Source organism: Phyllobates terribilis, unplaced genomic scaffold (assembly GCF_046119375.1).
Source record: "Phyllobates terribilis strain yellow unplaced genomic scaffold, ASM4611937v1 Scaffold_499__1_contigs__length_1316695, whole genome shotgun sequence".
In the NCBI taxonomy this organism is placed as follows: Eukaryota; Metazoa; Chordata; class Amphibia; order Anura; family Dendrobatidae; genus Phyllobates; species Phyllobates terribilis.
The window spans coordinates 1,042,934-1,067,447 of record NW_027363259.1 but is presented as its reverse complement, the minus strand read 5'-3'; the positions used below and the strand labels follow the sequence as shown (position 1 = coordinate 1,067,447).

At 44.1% G+C, this 24,514-nt stretch overlaps 14 non-coding genes across 14 annotated transcripts; all 14 read right to left on the bottom strand.

Moving 5' to 3' along the window:
- Nucleotides 1-1,310: 1,310 nt before the first annotated feature.
- Nucleotides 1,311-1,507, bottom strand: LOC141230333 (U2 spliceosomal RNA). The gene has a single exon (XR_012296875.1). It is a non-coding gene; the product is annotated as a U2 spliceosomal RNA (small nuclear RNA).
- Nucleotides 1,508-8,022: 6,515 nt separating this feature from the next.
- LOC141230268 (U2 spliceosomal RNA) lies at nt 8,023-8,213 on the bottom strand. The gene has a single exon (XR_012296820.1). It is a non-coding gene; the product is annotated as a U2 spliceosomal RNA (small nuclear RNA).
- Nucleotides 8,214-9,332: 1,119 nt separating this feature from the next.
- Nucleotides 9,333-9,523, bottom strand: LOC141230822 (U2 spliceosomal RNA). Its single transcript, XR_012297273.1, has one exon. It is a non-coding gene; the product is annotated as a U2 spliceosomal RNA (small nuclear RNA).
- Nucleotides 9,524-10,642: 1,119 nt separating this feature from the next.
- On the bottom strand, nt 10,643-10,833 carry LOC141230821 (U2 spliceosomal RNA). Its single transcript, XR_012297272.1, has one exon. It is a non-coding gene; the product is annotated as a U2 spliceosomal RNA (small nuclear RNA).
- A 1,120-nt stretch (nt 10,834-11,953) lies between these two features.
- LOC141230265 (U2 spliceosomal RNA) lies at nt 11,954-12,144 on the bottom strand. Its single transcript, XR_012296817.1, has one exon. It is a non-coding gene; the product is annotated as a U2 spliceosomal RNA (small nuclear RNA).
- A 1,121-nt stretch (nt 12,145-13,265) lies between these two features.
- Nucleotides 13,266-13,456, bottom strand: LOC141230216 (U2 spliceosomal RNA). Its single transcript, XR_012296770.1, has one exon. It is a non-coding gene; the product is annotated as a U2 spliceosomal RNA (small nuclear RNA).
- A 1,121-nt stretch (nt 13,457-14,577) lies between these two features.
- LOC141230820 (U2 spliceosomal RNA) lies at nt 14,578-14,768 on the bottom strand. Its single transcript, XR_012297271.1, has one exon. It is a non-coding gene; the product is annotated as a U2 spliceosomal RNA (small nuclear RNA).
- A 1,120-nt stretch (nt 14,769-15,888) lies between these two features.
- On the bottom strand, nt 15,889-16,079 carry LOC141230819 (U2 spliceosomal RNA). Its single transcript, XR_012297270.1, has one exon. It is a non-coding gene; the product is annotated as a U2 spliceosomal RNA (small nuclear RNA).
- A 1,114-nt stretch (nt 16,080-17,193) lies between these two features.
- On the bottom strand, nt 17,194-17,384 carry LOC141230818 (U2 spliceosomal RNA). Its single transcript, XR_012297269.1, has one exon. It is a non-coding gene; the product is annotated as a U2 spliceosomal RNA (small nuclear RNA).
- A 1,122-nt stretch (nt 17,385-18,506) lies between these two features.
- Nucleotides 18,507-18,697, bottom strand: LOC141230817 (U2 spliceosomal RNA). The gene has a single exon (XR_012297268.1). It is a non-coding gene; the product is annotated as a U2 spliceosomal RNA (small nuclear RNA).
- Nucleotides 18,698-19,818: 1,121 nt separating this feature from the next.
- Nucleotides 19,819-20,009, bottom strand: LOC141230816 (U2 spliceosomal RNA). The gene has a single exon (XR_012297267.1). It is a non-coding gene; the product is annotated as a U2 spliceosomal RNA (small nuclear RNA).
- Nucleotides 20,010-21,129: 1,120 nt separating this feature from the next.
- LOC141230815 (U2 spliceosomal RNA) lies at nt 21,130-21,320 on the bottom strand. Its single transcript, XR_012297266.1, has one exon. It is a non-coding gene; the product is annotated as a U2 spliceosomal RNA (small nuclear RNA).
- Nucleotides 21,321-22,438: 1,118 nt separating this feature from the next.
- On the bottom strand, nt 22,439-22,629 carry LOC141230814 (U2 spliceosomal RNA). Its single transcript, XR_012297265.1, has one exon. It is a non-coding gene; the product is annotated as a U2 spliceosomal RNA (small nuclear RNA).
- Nucleotides 22,630-23,750: 1,121 nt separating this feature from the next.
- On the bottom strand, nt 23,751-23,941 carry LOC141230813 (U2 spliceosomal RNA). The gene has a single exon (XR_012297264.1). It is a non-coding gene; the product is annotated as a U2 spliceosomal RNA (small nuclear RNA).
- Between the last annotated feature and the right edge of the window lie 573 nt (nt 23,942-24,514).

The following is a 24,514-nucleotide window of genomic DNA, read 5'->3' as shown; positions in this document are numbered from 1 at the left end:
TTAAGGGATCGCAACACGTTGTAAGGGGACTAAGCCAGCTCCCTAATAGCAGCAGGGGGGTGAAGCCCCACCGTAAGGTGGGACGATCCCCCCAGGCCAAGGAGCCGGGTACCCCAAACACCTATCAGCCAAGACCAGATGCAATGCCTAAACACCACACCCAATCTTAGCCAAAAGGCCGAGAAGCGATAACCAGAATTGGTTTCCGACTACGGTGCCACCCAAGGATTCTGAAAAGTCCATTTGTGGAGATGGCCACCTGGACTCCCGTTAAGAAGACATGCTGTCAACCTCTAGATCCCTCACATGCCTGCACTTTTCGGCTTGCTGCTGCTGCAATCCACGCGTTTTAGATCTGCATAACTCCACCTCTTTTAGCACAGTACCCTCAACCCCCGGCTGTTCCCACCCGCCTCAACACCGTTGGAAGGGAGGAGAACCAATTAAGGCGGGGGGGGGGTGGAACGAGCAGCTGTCTACCCTTAGCAGGAGGGTTGCTGATTAATTACCTCTCCTGCTGCTGCTGCTGCTGGCTGTCCAGCAGCAGACTGAAGGTGGCTGCTGCTGTGCGCAGGTATATAAAGGCTCAGAGCCTATTATGACACGCGCAGCCAGCGTTCCATTGCCACATTCCGTCTACTGCAGGCGGGATACCTGGATGGCTGAATGTCACTGAGAAGCTCACAGAGACCGCCATAAGCAACAGTTTAAAAGAATGCCACAGACTAATCAACCAAACTTTTTGGGTTGGTTTCTCTTTTATAGTCTGCAGGCATTAAATGAAAGAAGTCAGTGTTCCAGCAGAGGGAGACAACGTTTCAGAAAAGGCATTGTAGCAAACCAAAAAAGAAATTTTAAGCGCAGCAGAGTAACCAGCTCACATACCTGTTAGCTCAGGTGAGTTTAAAAGGCTGCTGTTGATAACAAGGGCATTTGCTAAATAGATGGTGTGTGTGCAACAATATACTGAAAGGTCAATTATATTGTGCAGCTTATCTCACCACCTGTAGTTATTTAGGTGAAAGCTCCAAAATGCTTGCCTAATATGTCTGTTTATCCAAAAGGAAGTATAGAGGGAGAGCTAGATAGATAGCATTGCATTACATTACATTACATGGCAATGCAATGCACAGTTGCTGAAGTTGAACCAAAATGAGCTTGTCATCTGGCTTCTGCAACTTTTAACATGAAAAATCCAATGAGGAGAAGAAAAACAAAGCCAAAGAGTCCATCCCAAAATCCGACAAACAAGCAAAATGAACAAAAAGCATTGAATTCAATTCTTTCTGATTTTAGAAACTGCATTAAAGAAGGGGTGCACCGGTCCTGGAGATACTGCAATACCAGGTCAATGCGTGGAGTGGACAGAGCAAGCTCTTTTTCCATCTCCCTGTTCTAAAAATCCATTTAATATATGGTCCCCAGATAGGGGACGTATCAGATATTAAACTGATAAGAACAGATTTTTTTTTAATTTGGCTATCCCCCACATGGGGATAAAAACCGTTTATTTAAAATTTAACAAATTACAGAAATAAAACCATTACATCCACATTACACTTTCGGGACTTCAAAGAAAAATAAAAATTCCATCACAGCAAATTTTACAAGACTTCAAATATTCCATAGGTTAAAAAGCCATTTGCCTGCCAACGTTACATTCTTTTTCCTGTCCAATAAATAGTATATGTACATTTCACTTTTACAAAAGGCTAAAACATCATCTACTGGTAACATTTCATGTTTAAAAACAGCAATATTTCTAGCATTCCAGAGCGCTATCTTGGCACAATTCACTGTCTTCCACGCCATTATTTTTTGGTCCATTGTTGGGCATTCCAGAAGACCATATAACACTGATGCAAAATTAAAGTCCTTGAGGTCCACCATTTTCTCCAGCAGGGGGATTAATCTTCTCCAGAACTCTTTAGCAAAAGCACAAGTCCATAAAAGATGCTTCACTGTCTCTTCTTCTTGACAACCTTCTCTTGGGCAGATGGCAGACCTCACAAAACCTCTTCTGTACTGGAATGCCCGGCAAGGAAGACAGTGGTGTGCGCAGCTCCAAGACATGTCTTTCTGTACATTAAAAAGATAAGGGGCGTTAATCATTTTCCATATGTGTACAGTTTTGTCATCATCATAACGTTCAATATCACACAACGTCACATCAGTACTAATTTGTTTGAGTAGTGTCTTGCTGTTACATAGATCCCCTGTCTGTTTCTTATTCAAATTAAAATCAAGAATAATTTTCTTTAAAATCTCATAATGTGCAGGTAGGTTAAAAGCATAAGGAAAGGATAAAACCGTTTCAAACCAACCAAACCTTCTCATGAGAAAACCAGTGTTAAAACGCATAAAATAGGAAAGGTAATTATCTTTAAAAAGGGTTTTAAAACAGAAACAGAAAAAATGTATTAAAAGAAACTTATCTAAAACAGGGAAATCTTTCCCACCTTTAACCTTTGGCTTTGTCACAATTTCTCTTTTGAGTTTCTCCATTTTTGAGCCCCAAAGAAAGGTAAAACATACTTTTGTAATTCGTTTCAACAAATTTGTAGGAGGGGGGAACACCAAACTAAGATATAACAGGATAGGTAATATCACCATTTTTACAATCAGAACTTTACCTTCCATTGACAGCTTTCTCATATTCCACATGCAGATTTTCTGATTAATTTTCTGTGCTGCCGCATCCCAGCTATTAAAACCATTATTAGATTCATTAAAAGAAACACCTAAAATAGTAATGGAATCTGTAACTGCAATTGGTACATCATGTAAACTCATCCCCCCGACATTTAAAATATTACATTTAGTAAGATTAATTTTAAAACCGGAAACTGTACAAAAAGACTGAATTTGGCTTATCGTTTTTTGTATTGAAGGTACATCACATCCAAACACTGCTACATCATCCATATAGCTTACAACTTTAACTTGTAGACCGTTCCCTCTGGGTAAGGGTACTCCACATATTTGCTTATCCCGGCGTATTGTACATAAAAGGGGTTCTATAGCACATATAAAAAGCAGGGGGGACAAAGGGCAACCCTGCTTCACCCCTGATTTTAAAACTACCTCTTTTGTTTTAAAACCATTAACTAAAATCTTACTCGTACAATCATTATAAAAAGCTTTAAGAGACAATAAAAACCCACCCGGAATGCCCATTTTTTCTAAAACTTTAAAAAGATAAAAATGAGACACGCGGTCAAAAGCTTTCTCAAAATCCACCGCTAGGATTGACATCTTTGTCTTTCTGGTTTTTACATCTTCAATACAATCTTTCACCAGGTTTAAATTGTCCCAGATACTACGCCCAGGTACCCCGCATACCTGATTTGCATGAATTACTTTATGTATCACCTTTTTCAACCGATTTGCACAGATCTTAGCCATAATTTTGTAATCACTATTTAAAAGAGTTATCGGCCTCCAGTTTTTAAGATCCGTTTTGTCACCTTTTTTGTATAGTAGTGATACCTCACCTTTCTTCCATGAGTTGAGTAAAACCTTATTATTAAAAACTTCGGAAAACAAATTAAACAAATCATCTTTTAAAATATCATAAAAACTTATATAAAACTCTATGGGGATACCATCAGGGCCCGGCACTTTACCATTTTTAAAACTCTTCATGGTTTCTAAAATCTCTTCCTCACATAGAGGTTGGGATAAAAAACTTTGGGCATCAGCATCTAGGGTGGACTTGATCTCCCCCAGGAAAGTGTGTATTAAATCATGGTCTATAGTTTTTACATTAAAAAGATCATTAAAATAGACATTTACCTTATCCAATATAACGTTGATATTATTATCTCCATCTATGTTATCAATTATTGTTTTCGCCTGTTTGTTTTTCTTAAAAAAATACCTGGAACAAGTCTCATCCTCTTCTACGTGTTTTACCTTTGAACGAAAAATCAGTTCTTTTCCTTTTTGTTCCAACCACTTTGAAATTTCTCCTTTAAGACTCAATATATCATTACCTACATCCAGACCATTGTCTTTGAATTTGTACAATGTCTGTAACCTGATATTAAGAAAATTATAGATCTCAAACTTTTCTTTAGCTTTTTGTATGCTTTTCTTTATAAAGAAATCTTTAATGCTTATTTTCATTCTATCCCACCAGGAGCTAAAAGAAATATTGGGGTTTTTCCTTTTTCTACAGTTTACATAAAACTCAATAAAATCCGATAAAATTTGTGGATCTTTTAAAAGGGACACATTCAATTTCCAAGATTTCTTACCACATTTCTTCTTTCCATTAATCCTCACTCTAAAAGATAAAACCTTGTGATCTGAGAGAATATTAGTTAAAACTTCACATTTCACTGGCAGTATTTTTTCTGAACCTAAAACAAAATCTATCCTGGAGCTACATGTAGAATTGCTCCAGGTGAAACCAGCGTCTATAGGGCTATCCTTGTTACATTCTTTATACACATCAGTTAATTTACAATCATTTATAATATTGCTTAACATTCCAGACGTTTTGTCATAATTTCTACTCACGGAACCGGAGCGTCGGCTTTCGCCTTTTAAAATACAATTAAAATCACCTGCCAGGATAAAAGGTTCAGAAATGTTAATAAATAAAGGTAAAATTTCCAGCATATCAGCCCTTTCATTTTTATCAGGTGACCCATAAAAATTTAAAAACTGCCATCTTGTCCCATCAATAAAAGCCTTAACTAAAAGAATACGACCCGGTAAAATATCTTGGATAAAATCAATAGACACATTTCCCTTAAAAAGTATAGCTACCCCGGCTGATCCGGTTGCATTTGATCCAGACCAGACCGATGGACCATGTTTCCACTCTTCCTTATATTTTTTGTAAGAAATCTTATGAGGGATATGACATTCTTGTAAAAAGAAAACAGAAGCTGTAAAACAGGTTAAAAAATGTAAAACAGTAGCTCTTCTGGTCTTGGATCCTATGCCTCTCACATTGAGGGAAACACCACTAATGTCAGCCATCATAACAAATGGTTAGGAAGAAACAAAAACTGGACTTTACCTATCCGATGGACGGATCAGACCACTTGGACTTTCACCAACGCCCTCTTCTGAATCCACCGTTATCAAAGAGTCTTCATCATCGGAGAAGGAACATTCACTTAAATTAAGACCCGACGCTACTGGGGTGTAGCTCGGAAGGATATTGTGAGAAAGGTTACACTGGGTCTCCATAGGCTGACCATTTAGGTCCTCGTCAGGTGGGTCTCCGAGAGGCTCCGCACTCCCCTGCTGACCCGCAGAGGGTCGTAACACAGGGGCAGGCTGCGCACATGGCGGAGCCTCAGAGTCCCCGGAGGCAGCCAGGTTCGGGGCCCCACCTGGGGCAGCAGAGCCCCGGGACCTCGGGATTCCAGAGTCTACACCCCCGTGAGGGGATGTATCCATCTCCTCCCTATTAGCCACCTCCACGGAACCATTCTTTTTCTTATTATGAGACCTCACCAAATGCCACGTACCGCCCTCGCTCTCGTGAGACCCAGTGGGAATTTTGGGCTCGGTGTCAGCCTTTTGGCGCTCTTTTTTGGCCTTACCGACCGCCCCTTTATGATCTTTCTCAGCCTTCCTTTTAGCCTCCTTATGGTCTTTCAGCCAGCTCCTGGGCTCCTGTGAGTTACCTGTCATTGACTCGGAAGGATTGTTACTAGTCGAAGCGCCCTTATCACCTCCCGAGGCTCCAGGTTGTTGTTCCTCCTCCTGAGGGGTGGCCTGATTGGCCCGTCCATTCCCGGATGTCTTGGACTTCTCCTTTTGTTTTTGTTCATCCTCTCTGAACCTGTGAGGGCAAGAAAAATAGAAATGACCAGGTGTCCGACAAAAAGAGCATTTTTTTTCATTTGGGCACTCCTTTGTGTCATGTTCAGTACTGGCACAATTTCTACAAGTGGCACCACAACTATCCTTAGAGTGCCCATAGAGACCACAATACCTACAGAAAAGTGGCATTCCTGAGAAAAAAAAATCCCCATTAGTTTGCCCTATTTTAAATCGAGCTGGAGGAAGTCTCCCACCTCCAGGGAATTTAGGGTCTCTTTCACATTTTACTAAAAACTTCCATTTTGAGGTCCAGATGTTAAACTCATTCAACACTTTCCCAATCAATTTCACACTTTTAAAATAAACTGACAAAAAGGAAATAACCTCTGGTGCTGTTATGAAGGGTGAGAAGATTTTCACAACCACCATCTTTACCTCATCCAGGACGTGCTCGATGATCTGAATCCCTTTTAGACCAGGGCTATTTTCTACCGACTTAACTCTGGACAAAACATCTTTGAAAATACCTTCGCCAGTAAAGGTTACATCATAATCTCCACGTCGAGGATAATCCTGGATAGAAAGGATTTCGTTGGTTCTGACGTGGAGCAGTTTCTCAAGCACGTCCTGGACTACATATCCCAGATTCCGCATATCGGAACCACCAGCCGTAAAGCGGACCCTTATGGTGTTCTTAAGCCTCGCATATAGAGGCACGAGGTTGGGGTCAACCTCCATGGTATGGCGCAACAAAATGCAAATTGCAACCGCCTGCAATCTGCGCCTTCAGAGCTTTGAGATAAAGCACCTGAAGGCTGGGGGATCGCTGCCCGTTACCCTAGGACTAATCCCTCTCCCTAATAGCAGCAGGCAGGTGAAGCCCACTGAAGTGGACGATCCTGCCAGGCCAAGGAGAGGGGTACCTGAGTGCCCTTCAACTGAAACCGCCTGCTGTGAAGCACTTGGTCTCAGCCAAAAGGCCGAGAAGCGATAACCAGAATTGGTTTCCGACTACGGTGCCACCCAAGGATTCTGAAAAGTCCATTTGTGGAGATGGCCACCTGGACTCCCGTTAAGAAGACATGCTGTCAACCTCTAGATCCCTCACATGCCTGCACTTTTCGGCTTGCTGCTGCTGCAATCCACACGTTTTAGATCTGCATAACTCCACCTCTTTTAGCACAGTACCCTCAACCCCCGGCTGTTCCCACCCGCCTCAACACCGTTGGAAGGGAGGAGAACCAATTAAGGCGGGGGGGGGGGGGTGGAACGAGCAGCTGTCTACCCTTAGCAGGAGGGTTGCTGATTAATTACCTCTCCTGCTGCTGCTGCTGCTGGCTGTCCAGCAGCAGACTGAAGGTGGCTGCTGCTGTGCGCAGGTATATAAAGGCTCAGAGCCTATTATGACACACGCAGCCAGCGTTCCATTGCCACATTCCGTCTACTGCAGGCGGGATACCTGGATGGCTGAATGTCACTGAGAAGCTCACAGAGACCGCCATAAGCAACAGTTTAAAAGAATGCCACAGACATTCTTTTAATGTGTCTCATCTGTCTGAGATGATCTAGTGAATCCTGCTTTGAGCAGGGGGTTGGACCAGATGACCCAGGAGGTCCCTTCCAACTCTACCATTCTATGATTCTATGAGACTAATCAACCAAACTTTTTGGGTTGGTTTCTCTTTTATAGTCTGCAGGCATTAAATGAAAGAAGTCAGTGTTCCAGCAGAGGGAGACAACGTTTCAGAAAAGGCATTGTAGCAAACCAAAAAAGAAATTTTAAGCGCAGCAGAGTAACCAGCTCACATACCTGTTAGCTCAGGTGAGTTTAAAAGGCTGCTGTTGATAACAAGGGCATTTGCTAAATAGATGGTGTGTGTGCAACAATATACTGAAAGGTCAATTATATTGTGCAGCTTATCTCACCACCTGTAGTTATTTAGGTGAAAGCTCCAAAATGCTTGCCTAATATGTCTGTTTATCCAAAAGGAAGTATAGAGGGAGAGCTAGATAGATAGCATTGCATTACATTACATTACATGGCAATGCAATGCACAGTTGCTGAAGTTGAACCAAAATGAGCTTGTCATCTGGCTTCTGCAACTTTTAACATGAAAAATCCAATGAGGAGAAGAAAAGCAAAGCCAAAGAGTCCATCCCAAAATCCGACAAACAAGCAAAATGAACAAAAAGCATTGAATTCAATTCTTTCTGATTTTAGAAACTGCATTAAAGAAGGGGTGCACCGGTCCTGGAGATACTGCAATACCAGGTCAATGCGTGCAGTGGACAGATCAAGCTCTTTTTCCATCTCCCTGTTCTAAAAATCCATTTAATATATGGTCCCCAGATAGGGGACGTATCAGATATTAAACTGATAAGAACAGATACTACACTTGATCTTAGCCAAAAGGCCGAGAAGCGATAACCAGAATTGGTTTCCGACTACGGTGCCACCCAAGGATTCTGAAAAGTCCATTTGTGGAGATGGCCACCTGGACTCCCGTTAAGAAGACATGCTGTCAACCTCTAGATCCCTCACATGCCTGCACTTTTCGGCTTGCTGCTGCTGCAATCCACGCGTTTTAGATCTGCATAACTCCACCTCTTTTAGCACAGTACCCTCAACCCCCGGCTGTTCCCACCCGCCTCAACACCGTTGGAAGGGAGGAGAACCAATTAAGGCGGGGGGGGGTGGAACGAGCAGCTGTCTACCCTTAGCAGGAGGGTTGCTGATTAATTACCTCTCCTGCTGCTGCTGCTGCTGGCTGTCCAGCAGCAGACTGAAGGTGGCTGCTGCTGTGCGCAGGTATATAAAGGCTCAGAGCCTATTATGACACGCGCAGCCAGCGTTCCATTGCCACATTCCGTCTACTGCAGGCGGGATACCTGGATGGCTGAATGTCACTGAGAAGCTCACAGAGACCGCCATAAGCAACAGTTTAAAAGAATGCCACAGACTAATCAACCAAACTTTTTGGGTTGGTTTCTCTTTTATAGTCTGCAGGCATTAAATGAAAGAAGTCAGTGTTCCAGCAGAGGGAGACAACGTTTCAGAAAAGGCATTGTAGCAAACCAAAAAAGAAATTTTAAGCGCAGCAGAGTAACCAGCTCACATACCTGTTAGCTCAGGTGAGTTTAAAAGGCTGCTGTTGATAACAAGGGCATTTGCTAAATAGATGGTGTGTGTGCAACAATATACTGAAAGGTCAATTATATTGTGCAGCTTATCTCACCACCTGTAGTTATTTAGGTGAAAGCTCCAAAATGCTTGCCTAATATGTCTGTTTATCCAAAAGGAAGTATAGAGGGAGAGCTAGATAGATAGCATTGCATTACATTACATTACATGGCAATGCAATGCACAGTTGCTGAAGTTGAACCAAAATGAGCTTGTCATCTGGCTTCTGCAACTTTTAACATGAAAAATCCAATGAGGAGAAGAAAAGCAAAGCCAAAGAGTCCATCCCAAAATCCGACAAACAAGCAAAATGAACAAAAAGCATTGAATTCAATTCTTTCTGATTTTAGAAACTGCATTAAAGAAGGGGTGCACCGGTCCTGGAGATACTGCAATACCAGGTCAATGCGTGGAGTGGACAGAGCAAGCTCTTTTTCCATCTCCCTGTTCTAAAAATCCATTTAATATATGGTCCCCAGATAGGGGACGTATCAGATATTAAACTGATAAGAACAGATACTACACTTGATCTTAGCCAAAAGGCCGAGAAGCGATAACCAGAATTGGTTTCCGACTACGGTGCCACCCAAGGATTCTGAAAAGTCCATTTGTGGAGATGGCCACCTGGACTCCCGTTAAGAAGACATGCTGTCAACCTCTAGATCCCTCACATGCCTGCACTTTTCGGCTTGCTGCTGCTGCAATCCACGCGTTTTAGATCTGCATAACTCCACCTCTTTTAGCACAGTACCCTCAACCCCCGGCTGTTCCCACCCGCCTCAACACCGTTGGAAGGGAGGAGAACCAATTAAGGCGGGGGGGGGTGGAACGAGCAGCTGTCTACCCTTAGCAGGAGGGTTGCTGATTAATTACCTCTCCTGCTGCTGCTGCTGCTGGCTGTCCAGCAGCAGACTGAAGGTGGCTGCTGCTGTGCGCAGGTATATAAAGGCTCAGAGCCTATTATGACACGCGCAGCCAGCGTTCCATTGCCACATTCCGTCTACTGCAGGCGGGATACCTGGATGGCTGAATGTCACTGAGAAGCTCACAGAGACCGCCATAAGCAACAGTTTAAAAGAATGCCACAGACTAATCAACCAAACTTTTTGGGTTGGTTTCTCTTTTATAGTCTGCAGGCATTAAATGAAAGAAGTCAGTGTTCCAGCAGAGGGAGACAACGTTTCAGAAAAGGCATTGTAGCAAACCAAAAAAGAAATTTTAAGCGCAGCAGAGTAACCAGCTCACATACCTGTTAGCTCAGGTGAGTTTAAAAGGCTGCTGTTGATAACAAGGGCATTTGCTAAATAGATGGTGTGTGTGCAACAATATACTGAAAGGTCAATTATATTGTGCAGCTTATCTCACCACCTGTAGTTATTTAGGTGAAAGCTCCAAAATGCTTGCCTAATATGTCTGTTTATCCAAAAGGAAGTATAGAGGGAGAGCTAGATAGATAGCATTGCATTACATTACATTACATGGCAATGCAATGCACAGTTGCTGAATTTGAACCAAAATGAGCTTGTCATCTGGCTTCTGCAACTTTTAACATGAAAAATCCAATGAGGAGAAGAAAAGCAAAGCCAAAGAGTCCATCCCAAAATCCGACAAACAAGCAAAATGAACAAAAAGCATTGAATTCAATTCTTTCTGATTTTAGAAACTGCATTAAAGAAGGGGTGCACCGGTCCTGGAGATACTGCAATACCAGGTCAATGCGTGGAGTGGACAGAGCAAGCTCTTTTTCCATCTCCCTGTTCTAAAAATCCATTTAATATATGGTCCCCAGATAGGGGACGTATCAGATATTAAACTGATAAGAACAGATACTACACTTGATCTTAGCCAAAAGGCCGAGAAGCGATAACCAGAATTGGTTTCCGACTACGGTGCCACCCAAGGATTCTGAAAAGTCCATTTGTGGAGATGGCCACCTGGACTCCCGTTAAGAAGACATGCTGTCAACCTCTAGATCCCTCACATGCCTGCACTTTTCGGCTTGCTGCTGCTGCAATCCACGCGTTTTAGATCTGCATAACTCCACCTCTTTTAGCACAGTACCCTCAACCCCCGGCTGTTCCCACCCGCCTCAACACCGTTGGAAGGGAGGAGAACCAATTAAGGCGGGGGGGGGGTGGAACGAGCAGCTGTCTACCCTTAGCAGGAGGGTTGCTGATTAATTACCTCTCCTGCTGCTGCTGCTGCTGGCTGTCCAGCAGCAGACTGAAGGTGGCTGCTGCTGTGCGCAGGTATATAAAGGCTCAGAGCCTATTATGACACGCGCAGCCAGCGTTCCATTGCCACATTCCGTCTACTGCAGGCGGGATACCTGGATGGCTGAATGTCACTGAGAAGCTCACAGAGACCGCCATAAGCAACAGTTTAAAAGAATGCCACAGACTAATCAACCAAACTTTTTGGGTTGGTTTCTCTTTTATAGTCTGCAGGCATTAAATGAAAGAAGTCAGTGTTCCAGCAGAGGGAGACAACGTTTCAGAAAAGGCATTGTAGCAAACCAAAAAAGAAATTTTAAGCGCAGCAGAGTAACCAGCTCACATACCTGTTAGCTCAGGTGAGTTTAAAAGGCTGCTGTTGATAACAAGGGCATTTGCTAAATAGATGGTGTGTGTGCAACAATATACTGAAAGGTCAATTATATTGTGCAGCTTATCTCACCACCTGTAGTTATTTAGGTGAAAGCTCCAAAATGCTTGCCTAATATGTCTGTTTATCCAAAAGGAAGTATAGAGGGAGAGCTAGATAGATAGCATTGCATTACATTACATTACATGGCAATGCAATGCACAGTTGCTGAAGTTGAACCAAAATGAGCTTGTCATCTGGCTTCTGCAACTTTTAACATGAAAAATCCAATGAGGAGAAGAAAAGCAAAGCCAAAGAGTCCATCCCAAAATCCGACAAACAAGCAAAATGAACAAAAAGCATTGAATTCAATTCTTTCTGATTTTAGAAACTGCATTAAAGAAGGGGTGCACCGGTCCTGGAGATACTGCAATACCAGGTCAATGCGTGGAGTGGACAGAGCAAGCTCTTTTTCCATCTCCCTGTTCTAAAAATCCATTTAATATATGGTCCCCAGCTAGGGGACGTATCAGATATTAAACTGATAAGAACAGATACTACACTTGATCTTAGCCAAAAGCCCGAGAAGCGATAACCAGAATTGGTTTCCGACTACGGTGCCACCCAAGGATTCTGAAAAGTCCATTTGTGGAGATGGCCACCTGGACTCCCGTTAAGAAGACATGCTGTCAACCTCTAGATCCCTCACATGCCTGCACTTTTCGGCTTGCTGCTGCTGCAATCCACGCGTTTTAGATCTGCATAACTCCACCTCTTTTAGCACAGTACCCTCAACCCCCGGCTGTTCCCACCCGCCTCAACACCGTTGGAAGGGAGGAGAACCAATTAAGGCGGGGGGGGGGGTGGAACGAACAGCTGTCTACCCTTAGCAGGAGGGTTGCTGATTAATTACCTCTCCTGCTGCTGCTGCTGCTGGCTGTCCAGCAGCAGACTGAAGGTGGCTGCTGCTGTGCGCAGGTATATAAAGGCTCAGAGCCTATTATGACACGCGCAGCCAGCGTTCCATTGCCACATTCCGTCTACTGCAGGCGGGATACCTGGATGGCTGAATGTCACTGAGAAGCTCACAGAGACCGCCATAAGCAACAGTTTAAAAGAATGCCACAGACTAATCAACCAAACTTTTTGGGTTGGTTTCTCTTTTATAGTCTGCAGGCATTAAATGAAAGAAGTCAGTGTTCCAGCAGAGGGAGACAACGTTTCAGAAAAGGCATTGTAGCAAACCAAAAAAGAAATTTTAAGCGCAGCAGAGTAACCAGCTCACATACCTGTTAGCTCAGGTGAGTTTAAAAGGCTGCTGTTGATAACAAGGGCATTTGCTAAATAGATGGTGTGTGTGCAACAATATACTGAAAGGTCAATTATATTGTGCAGCTTATCTCACCACCTGTAGTTATTTAGGTGAAAGCTCCAAAATGCTTGCCTAATATGTCTGTTTATCCAAAAGGAAGTATAGAGGGAGAGCTAGATAGATAGCATTGCATTACATTACATTACATGGCAATGCAATGCACAGTTGCTGAAGTTGAACCAAAATGAGCTTGTCATCTGGCTTCTGCAACTTTTAACATGAAAAATCCAATGAGGAGAAGAAAAGCAAAGCCAAAGAGTCCATCCCAAAATCCGACAAACAAGCAAAATGAACAAAAAGCATTGAATTCAATTCTTTCTGATTTTAGAAACTGCATTAAAGAAGGGGTGCACCGGTCCTGGAGATACTGCAATACCAGGTCAATGCGTGGAGTGGACAGAGCAAGCTCTTTTTCCATCTCCCTGTTCTAAAAATCCATTTAATATATGGTCCCCAGATAGGGGACGTATCAGATATTAAACTGATAAGAACAGATACTACACTTGATCGTAGCCAAAAGGCCGAGAAGCGATAACCAGAATTGGTTTCCGACTACGGTGCCACCCAAGGATTCTGAAAAGTCCATTTGTGGAGATGGCCACCTGGACTCCCGTTAAGAAGACATGCTGTCAACCTCTAGATCCCTCACATGCCTGCACTTTTCGGCTTGCTGCTGCTGCAATCCACGCGTTTTAGATCTGCATAACTCCACCTCTTTTAGCACAGTACCCTCAACCCCCGGCTGTTCCCACCCGCCTCAACACCGTTGGAAGGGAGGAGAACCAATTAAGGCGGGGGGGGGGGTGGAACGAGCAGCTGTCTACCCTTAGCAGGAGGGTTGCTGATTAATTACCTCTCCTGCTGCTGCTACTGCTGGCTGTCCAGCAGCAGACTGAAGGTGGCTGCTGCTGTGCGCAGGTATATAAAGGCTCAGAGCCTATTATGACACGCGCAGCCAGCGTTCCATTGCCACATTCCGTCTACTGCAGGCGGGATACCTGGATGGCTGAATGTCACTGAGAAGCTCACAGAGACCGCCATAAGCAACAGTTTAAAAGAATGCCACAGACTAATCAACCAAACTTTTTGGGTTGGTTTCTCTTTTATAGTCTGCAGGCATTAAATGAAAGAAGTCAGTGTTCCAGCAGAGGGAGACAACGTTTCAGAAAAGGCATTGTAGCAAACCAAAAAAGAAATTTTAAGCGCAGCAGAGTAACCAGCTCACATACCTGTTAGCTCAGGTGAGTTTAAAAGGCTGCTGTTGATAACAAGGGCATTTGCTAAATAGATGGTGTGTGTGCAACAATATACTGAAAGGTCAATTATATTGTGCAGCTTATCTCACCACCTGTAGTTATTTAGGTGAAAGCTCCAAAATGCTTGCCTAATATGTCTGTTTATCCAAAAGGAAGTATAGAGGGAGAGCTAGATAGATAGCATTGCATTACATTACATTACATGGCAATGCAATGCACAGTTGCTGAAGTTGAACCAAAATGAGCTTGTCATCTGGCTTCTGCAACTTTTAACATGAAAAATCCAATGAGGAGAAGAAAAGCAAAGCCAAAGAGTCCATCCCAAAATCCGACAAACAAGCAAAATGAACAAAAAGCATTGAATTCAATTCTTTCTGATTTTAGAAACTGCATTAAAGAAGGGGTGCACCGGTCCTGGAGATACTGCAATACCAGGTCAATGCGTGGAGTGGACAGAGCAAGCTCTTTTTCCATCTCCCTGTTCTAAAAATCCATTTAATATATGGTCCCCAGATAGGGGACGTATCAGATATTAAACTGATAAGAACAGATACTACACTTGATCTTAGCCAAAAGGCCGAGAAGCGATAACCAGAATTGGTTTCCGACTACGGTGCCACCCAAGGATTCTGAAAAGTCCATTTGTGGAGATGGCCACCTGGACTCCCGTTAAGAAGACATGCTGTCAACCTCTAGATCCCTCACATGCCTGCACTTTTCGGCTTGCTGCTGCTGCAATCCACGCGTTTTAGATCTGCATAACTCCACCTCTTTTAGCACAGTACCCTCAACCCCCGGCTGTTCCCACCCGCCTCAACACCGTTGGAAGGGAGGAGAACCAATTAAGGCGGGGGGGGGGTGGAACGAGCAGCTGTCTACCCTTAGCAGGAGGGTTGCTGATTAATTACCTCTCCTGCTGCTGCTGCTGCTGGCTGTCCAGCAGCAGACTGAAGGTGGCTGCTGCTGTGCGCAGGTATATAAAGGCTCAGAGCCTATTATGACACGCGCAGCCAGCGTTCCATTGCCACATTCCGTCTACTGCAGGCGGGATACCTGGATGGCTGAATGTCACTGAGAAGCTCACAGAGACTGCCATAAGCAACAGTTTAAAAGAATGCCACAGACTAATCAACCAAACTTTTTGGGTTGGTTTCTCTTTTATAGTCTGCAGGCATTAAATGAAAGAAGTCAGTGTTCCAGCAGAGGGAGACAACGTTTCAGAAAAGGCATTGTAGCAAACCAAAAAAGAAATTTTAAGCGCAGCAGAGTAACCAGCTCACATACCTGTTAGCTCAGGTGAGTTTAAAAGGCTGCTGTTGATAACAAGGGCATTTGCTAAATAGATGGTGTGTGTGCAACAATATACTGAAAGGTCAATTATATTGTGCAGCTTATCTCACCACCTGTAGTTATTTAGGTGAAAGCTCCAAAATGCTTGCCTAATATGTCTGTTTATCCAAAAGGAAGTATAGAGGGAGAGCTAGATAGATAGCATTGCATTACATTACATTACATGGCAATGCAATGCACAGTTGCTGAAGTTGAACCAAAATGAGCTTGTCATCTGGCTTCTGCAACTTTTAACATGAAAAATCCAATGAGGAGAAGAAAAGCAAAGCCAAAGAGTCCATCCCAAAATCCGACAAACAAGCAAAATGAACAAAAAGCATTGAATTCAATTCTTTCTGATTTTAGAAACTGCATTAAAGAAGGGGTGCACCGGTCCTGGAGATACTGCAATACCAGGTCAATGCGTGGAGTGGACAGAGCAAGCTCTTTTTCCATCTCCCTGTTCTAAAAATCCATTTAATATATGGTCCCCAGATAGGGGACGTATCAGATATTAAACTGATAAGAACAGATACTACACTTGATCTTAGCCAAAAGGCCGAGAAGCGATAACCAGAATTGGTTTCCGACTACGGTGCCACCCAAGGATTCTGAAAAGTCCATTTGTGGAGATGGCCACCTGGACTCCCGTTAAGAAGACATGCTGTCAACCTCTAGATCCCTCACATGCCTGCACTTTTCGGCTTGCTGCTGCTGCAATCCACGCGTTTTAGATCTGCATAACTCCACCTCTTTTAGCACAGTACCCTCAACCCCCGGCTGTTCCCACCCGCCTCAACACCATTGGAAGGGAGGAGAACCAATTAAGGCGGGGGGGGGGTGGAACGAGCAGCTGTCTACCCTTAGCAGGAGGGTTGCTGATTAATTACCTCTCCTGCTGCTGCTGGCTGTCCAGCAGCAGACTGAAGGTGGCTGCTGCTGTGCGCAGGTATATAAAGGCTCAGAGCCTATTATGACACGCGCAGCCAGCGTTCCATTGCCACATTCCGTCTACTGCAGGCGGGATACCTGGATGGCTGAATGTCACTGAGAAGCTCACAGAGACCGCCATAAGCAACAGTTTAAAAGAATGCCACAGACTAATCAACCAAACTTTTTGGGTTGGTTTCTCTTTTATAGTCTGCAGGCATTAAATGAAAGAAGTCAGTGTTCCAGCAGAGGGAGACAACGTTTCAGAAAAGGCATTGTAGCAAACCAAAAAAGAAATTTTAAGCGCAGCAGAGTAACCAGCTCACATACCTGTTAGCTCAGGTGAGTTTAAAAGGCTGCTGTTGATAACAAGGGCATTTGCTAAATAGATGGTGTGTGTGCAACAATATACTGAAAGGTCAATTATATTGTGCAGCTTATCTCACCACCTGTAGTTATTTAGGTGAAAGCTCCAAAATGCTTGCCTAATATGTCTGTTTATCCAAAAGGAAGTATAGAGGGAGAGCTAGATAGATAGCATTGCATTACATTACATTACATGGCAATGCAATGCACAGTTGCTGAAGTTGAACCAAAATGAGCTTGTCATCTGGCTTCTGCAACTTTTAACATGAAAAATCCAATGAGGAGAAGAAAAGCAAAGCCAAAGAGTCCATCCCAAAATCCGACAAACAAGCAAAATGAACAAAAAGCATTGAATTCAATTCTTTCTGATTTTAGAAACTGCATTAAAGAAGGGGTGCACCGGTCCTGGAGATACTGCAATACCAGGTCAATGCGTGGAGTGGACAGAGCAAGCTCTTTTTCCATCTCCCTGTTCTAAAAATCCATTTAATATATGGTCCCCAGATAGGGGACGTATCAGATATTAAACTGATAAGAACAGATACTACACTTGATCTTAGCCAAAAGGCCGAGAAGCGATAACCAGAATTGGTTTCCGACTACGGTGCCACCCAAGGATTCTGAAAAGTCCATTCGTGGAGATGGCCACCTGGACTCCCGTTAAGAAGACATGCTGTCAACCTCTAGATCCCTCACATGCCTGCACTTTTCGGCTTGCTGCTGCTGCAATCCACGCGTTTTAGATCTGCATAACTCCACCTCTTTTAGCACAGTACCCTCAACCCCCGGCTGTTCCCACCCGCCTCAACACCGTTGGAAGGGAGGAGAACCAATTAAGGCGGGGGGGGGGGGTGGAACGAGCAGCTGTCTACCCTTAGCAGGAGGGTTGCTGATTAATTACCTCTCCTGCTGCTGCTGCTGCTGGCTGTCCAGCAGCAGACTGAAGGTGGCTGCTGCTGTGCGCAGGTATATAAAGGCTCAGAGCCTATTATGACACGCGCAGCCAGCGTTCCATTGCCACATTCCGTCTACTGCAGGCGGGATACCTGGATGGCTGAATGTCACTGAGAAGCTCACAGAGACCGCCATAAGCAACAGTTTAAAAGAATGCCACAGACTAATCAACCAAACTTTTTGGGTTGGTTTCTCTTTTATAGTCTGCAGGCATTAAATGAAAGAAGTCAGTGTTCCAGCAGAGGGAGACAACGTTTCAGAAAAGGCATTGTAGCAAACCAAAAAAGAAATTTTAAGCGCAGCAGAGTAACCAGCTCACATACCTGTTAGCTCAGGTGAGTTTAAAAGGCTGCTGTTGATAACAAGGGCATTTGCTAAATAGATGGTGTGTGTGCAACAATATACTGAAAGGTCAATTATATTGTGCAGCTTATCTCACCACCTGTAGTTATTTAGGTGAAAGCTCCAAAATGCTTGCCTAATATGTCTGTTTATCCAAAAGGAAGTATAGAGGGAGAGCTAGATAGATAGCATTGCATTACATTACATTACATGGCAATGCAATGCACAGTTGCTGAAGTGGAACCAAAATGAGCTTGTCATCTGGCTTCTGCAACTTTTAACATGAAAAATCCAATGAGGAGAAGAAAAGCAAAGCCAAAGAGTCCATCCCAAAATCCGACAAACAAGCAAAATGAACAAAAAGCATTGAATTCAATTCTTTCTGATTTTAGAAACTGCATTAAAGAAGGGGTGCACCGGTCCTGGAGATACTGCAATACCAGGTCAATGCGTGGAGTGGACAGAGCAAGCTCTTTTTCCATCTCCCTGTTCTAAAAATCCATTTAATATATGGTCCCCAGATAGGGGACGTATCAGATATTAAACTGATAAGAACAGATACTACACTTGATCTTAGCCAAAAGGCCGAGAAGCGATAACCAGAATTGGTTTCCGACTACGGTGCCACCCAAGGATTCTGAAAAGTCCATTTGTGGAGATGGCCACCTGGACTCCCGTTAAGAAGACATGCTGTCAACCTCTAGATCCCTCACATGCCTGCACTTTTCGGCTTGCTGCTGCTGCAATCCACGCGTTTTAGATCTGCATAACTCCACCTCTTTTAGCACAGTACCCTCAACCCCCGGCTGTTCCCACCCGCCTCAACACCGTTGGAAGGGAGGAGAACCAATTAAGGCGGGGGGGGGGGTGGAACGAGCAGCTGTCTACCCTTAGCAGGAGGGTTGCTGATTAATTACCTCTCCTGCTGATGCTGCTGCTGGCTGTCCAGCAGCAGACTGAAGGTGGCTGCTGCTGTGCGCAGGTATATAAAGGCTCAGAGCCTATTATGACACGCGCAGCCAGCGTTCCATTGCCACATTCCGTCTACTGCAGGCGGGATACCTGGATGGCTGAATGTCACTGAGAAGCTCACAGAGACCGCCATAAGCAACAGTTTAAAAGAATGCCACAGACTAATCAACCAAACTTTTTGGGTTGGTTTCTCTTTTATAGTCTGCAGGCATTAAATGAAAGAAGTCAGTGTTCCAGCAGAGGGAGACAACGTTTCAGAAAAGGCATTGTAGCAAACCAAAAAAGAAATTTTAAGCGCAGCAGAGTAACCAGCTCACATACCTGTTAGCTCAGGTGAGTTTAAAAGGCTGCTGTTGATAACAAGGGCATTTGCTAAATAGATGGTGTGTGTGCAACAATATACTGAAAGGTCAATTATATTGTGCAGCTTATCTCACCACCTGTAGTTATTTAGGTGAAAGCTCCAAAATGCTTGCCTAATATGTCTGTTTATCCAAAAGGAAGTATAGAGGGAGAGCTAGATAGATAGCATTGCATTACATTACATTACATGGCAATGCAATGCACAGTTGCTGAAGTTGAACCAAAATGAGCTTGTCATCTGGCTTCTGCAACTTTTAACATGAAAAATCCAATGAGGAGAAGAAAAGCAAAGCCAAAGAGTCCATCCCAAAATCCGACAAACAAGCAAAATGAACAAAAAGCATTGAATTCAATTCTTTCTGATTTTAGAAACTGCATTAAAGAAGGGGTGCACCGGTCCTGGAGATACTGCAATACCAGGTCAATGCGTGGAGTGGACAGAGCAAGCTCTTTTTCCATCTCCCTGTTCTAAAAATCCATTTAATATATGGTCCCCAGATAGGGGACGTATCAGATATTAAACTGATAAGAACAGATACTACACTTGATCTTAGCCAAAAGGCCGAGAAGCGATAACCAGAATTGGTTTCCGACTACGGTGCCACCCAAGGATTCTGAAAAGTCCATTTGTGGAGATGGCCACCTGGACTCCCGTTAAGAAGACATGCTGTCAACCTCTAGATCCCTCACATGCCTGCACTTTTCGGCTTGCTGCTGCTGCAATCCACGCGTTTTAGATCTGCATAACTCCACCTCTTTTAGCACAGTACCCTCAACCCCCGGCTGTTCCCACCCGCCTCAACACCGTTGGAAGGGAGGAGAACCAATTAAGGCGGGGGGGGGGTGGAACGAGCAGCTGTCTACCCTTAGCAGGAGGGTTGCTGATTAATTACCTCTCCTGCTGCTGCTGCTGCTGGCTGTCCAGCAGCAGACTGAAGGTGGCTGCTGCTGTGCGCAGGTATATAAAGGCTCAGAGCCTATTATGACACGCGCAGCCAGCGTTCCATTGCCACATTCCGTCTACTGCAGGCGGGATACCTGGATGGCTGAATGTCACTGAGAAGCTCACAGAGACCGCCATAAGCAACAGTTTAAAAGAATGCCACAGACTAATCAACCAAACTTTTTGGGTTGGTTTCTCTTTTATAGTCTGCAGGCATTAAATGAAAGAAGTCAGTGTTCCAGCAGAGGGAGACAACGTTTCAGAAAAGGCATTGTAGCAAACCAAAAAAGAAATTTTAAGCGCAGCAGAGTAACCAGCTCACATACCTGTTAGCTCAGGTGAGTTTAAAAGGCTGCTGTTGATAACAAGGGCATTTGCTAAATAGATGGTGTGTGTGCAACAATATACTGAAAGGTCAATTATATTGTGCAGCTTATCTCACCACCTGTAGTTATTTAGGTGAAAGCTCCAAAATGCTTGCCTAATATGTCTGTTTATCCAAAAGGAAGTATAGAGGGAGAGCTAGATAGATAGCATTGCATTACATTACATTACATGGCAATGCAATGCACAGTTGCTGAAGTTGAACCAAAATGAGCTTGTCATCTGGCTTCTGCAACTTTTAACATGAAAAATCCAATGAGGAGAAGAAAAGCAAAGCCAAAGAGTCCATCCCAAAATCCGACAAACAAGCAAAATGAACAAAAAGCATTGAATTCAATTCTTTCTGATTTTAGAAACTGCATTAAAGAAGGGGTGCACCGGTCCTGGAGATACTGCAATACCAGGTCAATGCGTGGAGTGGACAGAGCAAGCTCTTTTTCCATCTCCCTGTTCTAAAAATCCATTTAATATATGGTCCCCAGATAGGGGACGTATCAGATATTAAACTGATAAGAACAGATACTACACTTGATCTTAGCCAAAAGGCCGAGAAGCGATAACCAGAATTGGTTTCCGACTACGGTGCCACCCAAGGATTCTGAAAAGTCCATTTGTGGAGATGGCCACCTGGACTCCCGTTAAGAAGACATGCTGTCAACCTCTAGATCCCTCACATGCCTGCACTTTTCGGCTTGCTGCTGCTGCAATCCACGCGTTTTAGATCTGCATAACTCCACCTCTTTTAGCACAGTACCCTCAACCCCCGGCTGTTCCCACCCGCCTCAACACCGTTGGAAGGGAGGAGAACCAATTAAGGCGGGGGGGGGGGAACGAGCAGCTGTCTACCCTTAGCAGGAGGGTTGCTGATTAATTACCTCTCCTGCTGCTGCTACTGCTGGCTGTCCAGCAGCAGACTGAAGGTGGCTGCTGCTGTGCGCAGGTATATAAAGGCTCAGAGCCTATTATGACACGCGCAGCCAGCGTTCCATTGCCACATTCCGTCTACTGCAGGCGGGATACCTGGATGGCTGAATGTCACTGAGAAGCTCACAGAGACCGCCATAAGCAACAGTTTAAAAGAATGCCACAGACTAATCAACCAAACTTTTTGGGTTGGTTTCTCTTTTATAGTCTGCAGGCATTAAATGAAAGAAGTCAGTGTTCCAGCAGAGGGAGACAACGTTTCAGAAAAGGCATTGTAGCAAACCAAAAAAGAAATTTTAAGCGCAGCAGAGTAACCAGCTCACATACCTGTTAGCTCAGGTGAGTTTAAAAGGCTGCTGTTGATAACAAGGGCATTTGCTAAATAGATGGTGTGTGTGCAACAATATACTGAAAGGTCAATTATATTGTGCAGCTTATCTCACCACCTGTAGTTATTTAGGTGAAAGCTCCAAAATGCTTGCCTAATATGTCTGTTTATCCAAAAGGAAGTATAGAGGGAGAGCTAGATAGATAGCATTGCATTACATTACATTACATGGCAATGCAATGCACAGTTGCTGAAGTTGAACCAAAATGAGCTTGTCATCTGGCTTCTGCAACTTTTAACATGAAAAATCCAATGAGGAGAAGAAAAGCAAAGCCAAAGAGTCCATCCCAAAATCCGACAAACAAGCAAAATGAACAAAAAGCATTCAATTCAATTCTTTCTGATTTTAGAAACTGCATTAAAGAAGGGGTGCACCGGTCCTGGAGATACTGCAATACCAGGTCAATGCGTGGAGTGGACAGAGCAAGCTCTTTTTCCATCTCCCTGTTCTAAAAATCCATTTAATATATGGTCCCCAGATAGGGGACGTATCAGATATTAAACTGATAAGAACAGATACTACACTTGATCTTAGCCAAAAGGCCGAGAAGCGATAACCAGAATTGGTTTCCGACTACGGTGCCACCCAAGGATTCTGAAAAGTCCATTTGTGGAGATGGCCACCTGGACTCCCGTTAAGAAGATATGCTGTCAACCTCTAGATCCCTCACATGCCTGCACTTTTCGGCTTGCTGCTGCTGCAATCCACGCGTTTTAGATCTGCATAACTCCACCTCTTTTAGCACAGTACCCTCAACCCCCGGCTGTTCCCACCCGCCTCAACACCGTTGGAAGGGAGGAGAACCAATTAAGGCGGGGGGGGGGGTGGAACGAGCAGCTGTCTACCCTTAGCAGGAGGGTTGCTGATTAATTACCTCTCCTGCTGCTGCTGCTGCTGGCTGTCCAGCAGCAGACTGAAGGTGGCTGCTGCTGTGCGCAGGTATATAAAGGCTCAGAGCCTATTATGACACGCGCAGCCAGCGTTCCATTGCCACATTCCGTCTACTGCAGGCGGGATACCTGGATGGCTGAATGTCACTGAGAAGCTCACAGAGACCGCCATAAGCAACAGTTTAAAAGAATGCCACAGACTAATCAACCAAACTTTTTGGGTTGGTTTCTCTTTTATAGTCTGCAGGCATTAAATGAAAGAAGTCAGTGTTCCAGCAGAGGGAGACAACGTTTCAGAAAAGGCATTGTAGCAAACCAAAAAAGAAATTTTAAGCGCAGCAGAGTAACCAGCTCACATACCTGTTAGCTCAGGTGAGTTTAAAAGGCTGCTGTTGATAACAAGGGCATTTGCTAAATAGATGGTGTGTGTGCAACAATATACTGAAAGGTCAATTATATTGTGCAGCTTATCTCACCACCTGTAGTTATTTAGGTGAAAGCTCCAAAATGCTTGCCTAATATGTCTGTTTATCCAAAAGGAAGTATAGAGGGAGAGCTAGATAGATAGCATTGCATTACATTACATTACATGGCAATGCAATGCACAGTTGCTGAAGTTGAACCAAAATGAGCTTGTCATCTGGCTTCTGCAACTTTTAACATGAAAAATCCAATGAGGAGAAGAAAAGCAAAGCCAAAGAGTCCATCCCAAAATCCGACAAACAAGCAAAATGAACAAAAAGCATTGAATTCAATTCTTTCTGATTTTAGAAACTGCATTAAAGAAGGGGTGCACCGGTCCTGGAGATACTGCAATACCAGGTCAATGCGTGGAGTGGACAGAGCAAGCTCTTTTTCCATCTCCCTGTTCTAAAAATCCATTTAATATATGGTCCCCAGATAGGGGACGTATCAGATATTAAACTGATAAGAACAGATACTACACTTGATCTTAGCCAAAAGGCCGAGAAGCGATAACCAGAATTGGTTTCCGACTACGGTGCCACCCAAGGATTCTGAAAAGTCCATTTGTGGAGATGGCCACCTGGACTCCCGTTAAGAAGACATGCTGTCAACCTCTAGATCCCTCACATGCCTGCACTTTTCGGCTTGCTGCTGCTGCAATCCACGCGTTTTAGATCTGCATAACTCCACCTCTTTTAGCACAGTACCCTCAACCCCCGGCTGTTCCCACCCGCCTCAACACCGTTGGAAGGGAGGAGAACCAATTAAGGCGGGGGGGGGGTGGAACGAGCAGCTGTCTACCCTTAGCAGGAGGGTTGCTGATTAATTACCTCTCCTGCTGCTGCTACTGCTGGCTGTCCAGCAGCAGACTGAAGGTGGCTGCTGCTGTGCGCAGGTATATAAAGGCTCAGAGCCTATTATGACACGCGCAGCCAGCGTTCCATTGCCACATTCCGTCTACTGCAGGCGGGATACCTGGATGGCTGAATGTCACTGAGAAGCTCACAGAGACCGCCATAAGCAACAGTTTAAAAGAATGCCACAGACTAATCAACCAAACTTTTTGGGTTGGTTTCTCTTTTAT